Below are 8,121 nucleotides of genomic sequence, written 5' to 3'. Positions count from 1 at the left end.
CTTCCGCAAGTTATTTAAGATGGCCTTTAGCCATATTATTGTAATAAGTACTCTTTTTGAGACACTCGATGTAATAAGTGTGTGATTGAGCTCTATTATAAATCCTCGAGTACTGTGTGTGTCAGCAATACTCCAGGAATGACACTTAAGCACAGAGACTACGGTCCATTGGGATCGGGTCGCTACAAGATGGTATCAGAGCACACACTGACTGTAAAACATGACCACTAGGAAAAGCCACATGATACTCTTCTCTACTCATTTCTAACTCTTCTCTATTTCTACACTATAGATGATGGACCCAAGGAACAAGTTCATTCAACCGGATGACGACACCCCTTTTGAACGACACTTGAAGGAAGTGATACGTCTCCAACGTATCTATAATTTTTGATTGCTCCATGCTATTATATTATCTATTTTGGATGTTAATGAGCTTTATTTTACACTTTTATCTCATTTTTGGGACAAACCTATTAACGGGAGGCCCAGCCCAAATTCCTGTTTTTTTGCCTATTTCAGTGTTTCGCAGAAAAGGAATATCAAACGGAGTCCAAACGGAATGAAACCTTCGAGAACGTGATTTTCTCAACAAACGTGATCCAGGAGACTTGGAGTGGGAGTCAAGAAACAATCGAGGAGGCCACGAGGCAGGGGCGCACCTACTGCTACCTCTTTTAGCACTGCGTTGGTGAAAGCACAAGTGCTCCCTGGGTGATTTTGATAATTAATGACAACATATCTCTTGTTGGACTAATACTTTTACCTAGTATGTTTCAGACAAGTTCAACAAATTAAGTGGCATGGACTAAAGGATGTGGAACCCCTTCAAGATGCTAAGGACAAAGGATTAGCTCAAGCTTCAAGATCAAGACTCTACATTTTCTATTTTAGTGATCCAAGATCACATTGAGTCTATAGGAAAAGCCAATACTATCAAGAGGGGATGAGGTGTTGCTTGATGAGGTTCTTGCTTCATAGTGCTTAGTGATATGCTCCAAAACCCTCAACTACCTTCCCACATCCACATATGACCTAAACCAAAAGTCAAACTCAGCCCCACCAATTCTTTCTATCCGGCGCCACCGAGTTCAGATGTCATAGCCACTGCCACAAACCCTAGGCAAATCGGTTTCACCAACAGGGATCTCGGTCTCACCGAGATGGGATTGTAATCTCACTGTGTATGTCCATTACCAAAATTGGTCCCACCGAGATTGAGAAATCGGTACTACCGAGATTACAATGCAAACTTTTTGGTTAGCTTATTACCAAAATCAGTCCCACCGAGTTTGCGTAATCGGTCTCACCAAGTTTGCCTGACCAACTCTCTGGTTAGCTTAATACCAAAATCGGTCCCACCGAGTTTGTGTAATCAGTCACACAGAGATTAAGTTATGCCCTAACCCTAACCATATCGGTCCCACCGAGTTGCATCTCAGTCCCATCGAAAATCCTAACGGTCACTAGGTTTGCTAAATCGGTCCGACCGAGTTTCTCAATTCGGTCTCACCGAGATTGGTAAATTGTGTGTAACGGTTAGTTTTTGTGTGGAGGCTATATATACCCCTCCACCCACTCTTCATTCGTGGAGAGAGCCATCAGAACATACCTACACTTCCAATACACATTTTTTGAGAGAGAACCACCTACTCATGTGTTGAGGCCAAGATATTCCATTTCCACCATATGAATCTTGATCTCTAGCCTTCCCCAAGTTGCTTTCCACTCAAATCTTCTTTCCACCAAATCCATATCCTGTGTGAGAGAGTTGAGTGTTGGGGAGACTATCATTTGAAGCACAAGAGCAAGGAGTTCATCATCAACACACCATTTGTTACTTCTTGGAGAGTGGTGTCTCCTAGATTGGCTAGGTGTCACCTGGGAGCCTCCGACAAGATTGTGGAGTTGAACCAAGGAGTTTGTAAGGGCAAGGAGATCGCCTACTTCATGAAGATCTACCGCTAGTGAGGCAAGTCCTTCGTGGGCGATGGCCATGATGGGATAGACAAGGTTGCTTCTTCGTGGACCCTTCGTGGGTGGAGCCCTCTGTGGACTCGCGCAACCGTTACCCTTCATGGGTTGAAGTCTCCAGCAATGTGGATGTACGATAGCACCACCTATCGGAACCACGACAAAAACATTCGTGTCTCCAATTGCGTTTGAATTCTCCAAACCCTTCCCTTTACATTCTTGCAAGTTGCATGCTTTACTTTTCGCTGCTCATATACTCTTCGCATGCTTGCTTGAAATGTATTGTGTTTGTTAAACTTGTTCCAAAACTCCACTTCAACTTAAAGAAATTAAAAACTGCAACTTTTGCTACTTAGTGTCTAATCACCCCCCCTCTAGACACCTCTTCTTGATCCTTTCAATTGCTGTCAGAGCTTTGGTCTCCATTGCCTTGGTTTAAACACCATTGGAGGAAGATGGATGAGTCTACTTTGGGGAGTCTTAGACGTAGAGTGCCTATTCTTGATGGAGAATATTTTCATGATTGGAAAAATGAAATGCTTGAGATTTTCAATGAATATCATTTGAGCAAGTATATTGCTAGCCCTTGTGCACCTCATGTTGATCCCATGCATCCTACCCTTGATGAGTCAATTGACATGATTCGCAATCTTAGAACTGTTAATCTTATCACTAGAGGCTTGCCTAGAAACTTGATTGGATGTTTGCCTACTATTAAGTGTGCCTACACCATATGGAAATTTCTTGAGGAACTCTTTCCAAATTATTCCTTGAAATATCTAGATGAAATCCTCCATAAGTCTATTGCCTTGATTAAGATGAGTTCCAATGATCCCAAATTTGGTGACTGCTTATTTGAGCTTACTAATCTTACGAGTGCCAAAGGAGATGTTGGAATCATTAGCAATATCATTTCCAGAGCTATTAGAATTCATAAAGATAACTATAGAAATGATCATTTGTCTAATGAATTACCCTCTCTAGGAATTGATCAATCACAAAATGATGTTGAAAATGGATACTATGATGAGGATGATGATAGTGACTATGATCTCGATGATGCGATGAGACACTTTGGTCTTATGGCAAATCTTCACGGCTACATGGCTGGAGGAAAGGAATGGGTCCTTGATAGTGGATGTACTAATCATATGACCGGAGATAAAGACATGTTCCGTGAGCTTGCTGGAAACGACAGCCCTCGAAAGTATGTCACTTTTGGTGATAATTCAAAGGGTAAGGTGGTTGGCCTTGGTAAGGTGGCCATCTCACATGATAGCTCCATACAAAATGTCATGCTCATTGAATCTCTTGGCTACAACTTACTTTCAGTATCTAGACTTGCTGATTTTGGTTTCAATGTCCTATTTACTGAAGTAGACTGCCAAGTGTTTCGTAGAGATAATCATAAAAGTCTTTACCGGTATACGTAGAGGGGATCTTTACATTGTTGATTTCACTAAAAAGGCTCAACCTAGAACTTGCTTAATTGCTAAATCTTCTAAAGGCTGGTTGTGGCATAGAAGGCTAGGCCATGTGGGCATGCGAAACCTTGACAAACTCATTAAAGGAAATCATATCCTTGGCGTTAACGATGTCATATTTGACAAGGATAGACTTTGTAGTGCTTGTCAAGCAGGGAAACAAGTTGGAGGAAGTCATCGCGCTAAGAACATTATGACCACAAGAAGACCACTCGAGCTACTTCACATGGATCTCTTTGGTCCAAATGCCTACAAGAGTCTCGGTGGTAACTCATTTGGTCTAGTCATAGTTGATGATTTTTCAAGATTTACGTGGGTATTCTTTCTTGATGACAAATCGCAGGTCCAAAAGATCTTCAAAAACTTTGCTAGGAAGGCCCAAAATCAATTTGACGTGAAGATCAAGAAGGTTCAGAGTGACAATGGAACGGAGTTCAAGAATGCAAATGTGGACGCCTTTCTTGACGAAGAAGGGATTACACATGAGTTCTCGGCTACGTACACACCTCAACAAAATGGAGTCGTTGAGAGGAAGAACCGGACTCTTATCGAGATGGCAAGAATGATGCTTGATGAGTACAAGACGCCAAAACACTTTTGGGCGGAAGCGGTTGAGACAGCTTGTCATGCAACAAATCGCTTGTATCTTCACAAGCTACTCGGCAAGACGGCATATGAGCTCCTCACCGGTAACAAACCCCAAGTTGGATACTTTCGAGTATTCGGCTCGAAGTGCTACATTCTTGATAAGCATCGTTGTTCTAAATTTGCCCCTAAGTCTCATGAAGGTTTCCTACTTGGTTATGGCTCAAACTCTCACACATACCGTGTCTACAACAATTTCACTCGAAAGGTTGAAGAAATGGTAGATGTGAAGTTTGATGAATCTAACGGCTCGCAAGTAGAGCAATTGCCAATTGATGTAGGAGACAAAGATCCCTCGGAAGGAATCCAAGACTTGTCTATTGGTAAGATTCATCCAACAGAGATAAAGGAGAGTACCTCGTTCGTCCAAGTGGAAGCTTCTACCTCATGACAAGGTGAACCAAGAGTTGATACGGAAGCATCCACGAGTGGGACACACCAAGATGAAGAAAACGAGGAAGTGCACCAAGACGATTGTCAACAACCTCCTTCTCCACCACGACAAGAGAACGACAACGCTAACAATGAAGAAGGCCAAGAAGAAGAACAAGATGAAGAAGATGTTCAACCAAGACCCAAGCAAAAGCTTTCACGAGTTCGAGCAAGAATTGCTAAAGATCATCCCGTGGAGCAAATCTACAATGATATCCAAACCGGGAGAATCACTCGCTCTAAAACTCATTTGGCTAACTTTTGTGAACATTACTCATTCATCTCTAGCATTGAACCTATGAAGGTTGAAGAAGCATTGGAGGATCCGGACTAGATAAACGCTATGCATGAAGAGCTACACAACTTTGAGAGAAATCAAGTGTGGACATTGGTCGAGAAGCCCGACAACAACCACAACATCATCGGTACCAAATGGGTGTTTCGCAACAAGAAAGATGAAGATGGACAAGTGGTTCGCAACAAAGCATGTCTTGTCGCCCAAGGCTACACACAAGTCGAAGGTATGGACTATGGTGAGACATATGCTCCCGTTGCTAGACTTGAGTCCATTCGCATCTTACTTGCTTATGCTAATCACCATGATATCACTTTGTACCAAATGGACATTAAAAGTGCTTTTCTAAATGGTGAAATTGAGGAGGAAGTTTATGTTAAGCAACCTCCCGGCTTTGTCAATCCTAAGAAACCTAATCATGTCTACAAACTTCACAAAGCCCTTTATGGTCTTAAACAAGCTCCTAGAGCATGGTATAAATGCTTGACCAAGTTCCTTATTGAAAAAGGCTTTGAAATTGGAAAAAATAGATTCTACTCTTTTTACTAAAAGGGTTAATGGAGAACTATTTGTATGCCAAATTTATGTCGATTTTATCATATTTGGATCAACTAACCCTCATTTTAGTGAAAAGTTTGGGAAACTAATGTCGGAGAAGTTTGAGATGTGTATGATGAGTGAACTCAAATTCTTTCTTGGTTTGCAAATCAAGAAAACTATGGAAGGCACCTTTGTCTCTCAAACTAAGTACACCAAGGACTTATTCAAGAAGTTCAATATGCAAGAATGCAAAGGTATGACTACACCCATGCCTACTAGTGGACATCTTGATTTGACCAAAGATGGTGAACCGGTTGATCAAAAAGTTTACCGCTCTATGATTGGTTCATTGTTATATCTATGTGCTTCACGTCCCGATATCATGCTAAGTGTGTGCATGTGTGCACGATATCAAGCTGCTCCTAAGGAATGTCATCTTAAGGTCATGAAGAGGATAGTGAGATACTTAATACATACACCAAATTTTGGCATTTGGTATCCAAAGGGGGCTTCCTTTGATCTTGTTGGCTACTCCGACTCGGACTATGCTGGTGACAAGGTTGATAGAAAGTCCACTTCAGGTACTTGTCAATTCCTTGGTAGATCTCTTGTGTCTTGGTCTTCAAAGAAACAAAACTCGGTATCCTTATCCACCACCGAAGCGGAATACATTGCCGCTGGTTCATGTTGTGCTCAATTACTCTGGATGACCCAAACTCTTAAAGATTATGGGATATATGTGAAACATGTTCCATTACTTTGTGACAATGAAAGTGCTATCAATATTGCTCACAATCCCGTGCAACACTCTCGAACTAAGCATATTGAAGTTCGTCATCATTTCATTCGAGATCACGTTGCTAAGGGTGACATAAACCTTAAGCATGTTCGCACCGATAAGCAATTAGATGATATATTCACTAAACCACTTGATGAGAAAGTGTTTTTGCAGGTTAAGAGGTTAATTGAACATCATTGATGCTTCAAACTTGGAGTAGGAACTCCATTGGATACATGCAAGACTTGAGCTTACGACTAATCACTTGATATTTCTCCTATGATGATTATCTTATGTCTTGAAAATTTGCATCTTGCATGTTATCTAACCCTTGTAGGTACTTGGATGAATCTAATTCTATGAGATTGCAACTCACTCACATCTTTAGCAATCTCTACATCACCAAGTCTCTACACAATGGTGGTTGATGACAAGGAAGCACGAAACCTTTCAAACATATCCTTTGACAAATTCTATGTTGAGCTTCATGATTGTCATGTTGGATACACAAGTGTTCTTCCTTGTGACAACTAACCCATGTAGGTAGATGAACTCAAAATCCAAAGGGTGCTCCCAACTCTTGATGGGCTACATCAACCTTGAGCAACCCACACAAGTTCAACTACATGATCAAGATCAACACCGCCACCCAATGTATGTTATTCCATCTTAGAGTAGCTTTACTCCAAGTCATGAGTCAAAGCAACTCGACAAGATGTGAATACATCAAGATACTTAAACGAAAAATGGTAACCCCATTTTGAGCTTAAACGATGAGTACGACCTATGATCAAGTGATCTCACTTGACTCCTAAGTCAATATACTCTAACATAGGTGACTTTGTCACCGCCCAATTTTAGTTTCTTTTCTTTGCTTTTTGTTATGCATTTTCTGCATCCAATTCATTGCATATCTTTGTGAGATCTTATTTGTCCAGTGAGCTGAGGTGACAAGTCTTTTTCTCTGTGATGGACTCAGTTCCACCGGTTTCATGTCTCCGGTCTAGCCGAAGATTTTCGGAGCAACCGAAGCATACAACTCGGTGACACCGATTTCACTATAAGAAAAACATTTCGCCATTTATTCCTGCTTTATTCTTGATCCAGCTCCACTCAATGAATCTTGTCCTCTGCAAGCATCACATTTACCTTAATACTTTGTACTGTGATTCAAGGACCGAACCCATTCACAACAAATTCCAGAAGACCCTTCTTGGAAATTGATGTCAAAGTGGGAGAGAGAGATCACATCAAAGCTTAATCATATCTCTAGGGGGAGGGAATACTCCAGGAAAGAGTAATCTTCAAGGATCCCAGATGCTTGATGTTCAAGAGGAGATATGCCACATGTCTTCTTGGGGGAAAGACACGTTCATATGTGCTTATTTGCATTAGCTCTTCTCATTTGCTTCTTTGAGCTCTGTTTTTCTGTTCCCTATCTTCTCCCAGTATCCCATGCTAGATTTAGGGGGAGAAAGACATCCAAGGGAAAGAAATTTATTAAATTCATTGCATATCTTTCTCTTTGGGGACATGTCAATATCTATCGTGGTACTCTGTACTCACTCTACATGTCATCCCAGTCTTGGTACTCTTGTGGTTTCTTTTGTTTGCTCTAGCTAGTGGGTGCATCTGTGTTATCTAACCTTGTTTACGCAGGCTCATCCCATCCTAGCCAACTCAAGACCACAAGGTAAGTATATGCATCATAGTCATGTGTATGAGAAATTCTTGCTGATGTACATACTGTTTGCAAGAAGGACTCATGGGCATGAAGGTACATTTCCCATATTCATGTCTTTTGCCCTGATGCATATATCCAAGATACATGTAACACATTGCTACTCTGTCATGGTTATGCTCTCACATGCTTCTATATTCCATATTCACATGATTGCATACATGTAGGGGGAGCCTATGCTTGTTACATGTCTTTCCAAAGCTTCACTTGCTATTCTCTATATCTTTATCTA

The sequence above is a fragment of the Triticum dicoccoides genome, chromosome 3A (assembly GCF_002162155.2).
Source record: "Triticum dicoccoides isolate Atlit2015 ecotype Zavitan chromosome 3A, WEW_v2.0, whole genome shotgun sequence".
Classification (NCBI taxonomy): domain Eukaryota; kingdom Viridiplantae; phylum Streptophyta; class Magnoliopsida; order Poales; family Poaceae; genus Triticum; species Triticum dicoccoides.
Note: the sequence above shows the minus strand (reverse complement) of the source record.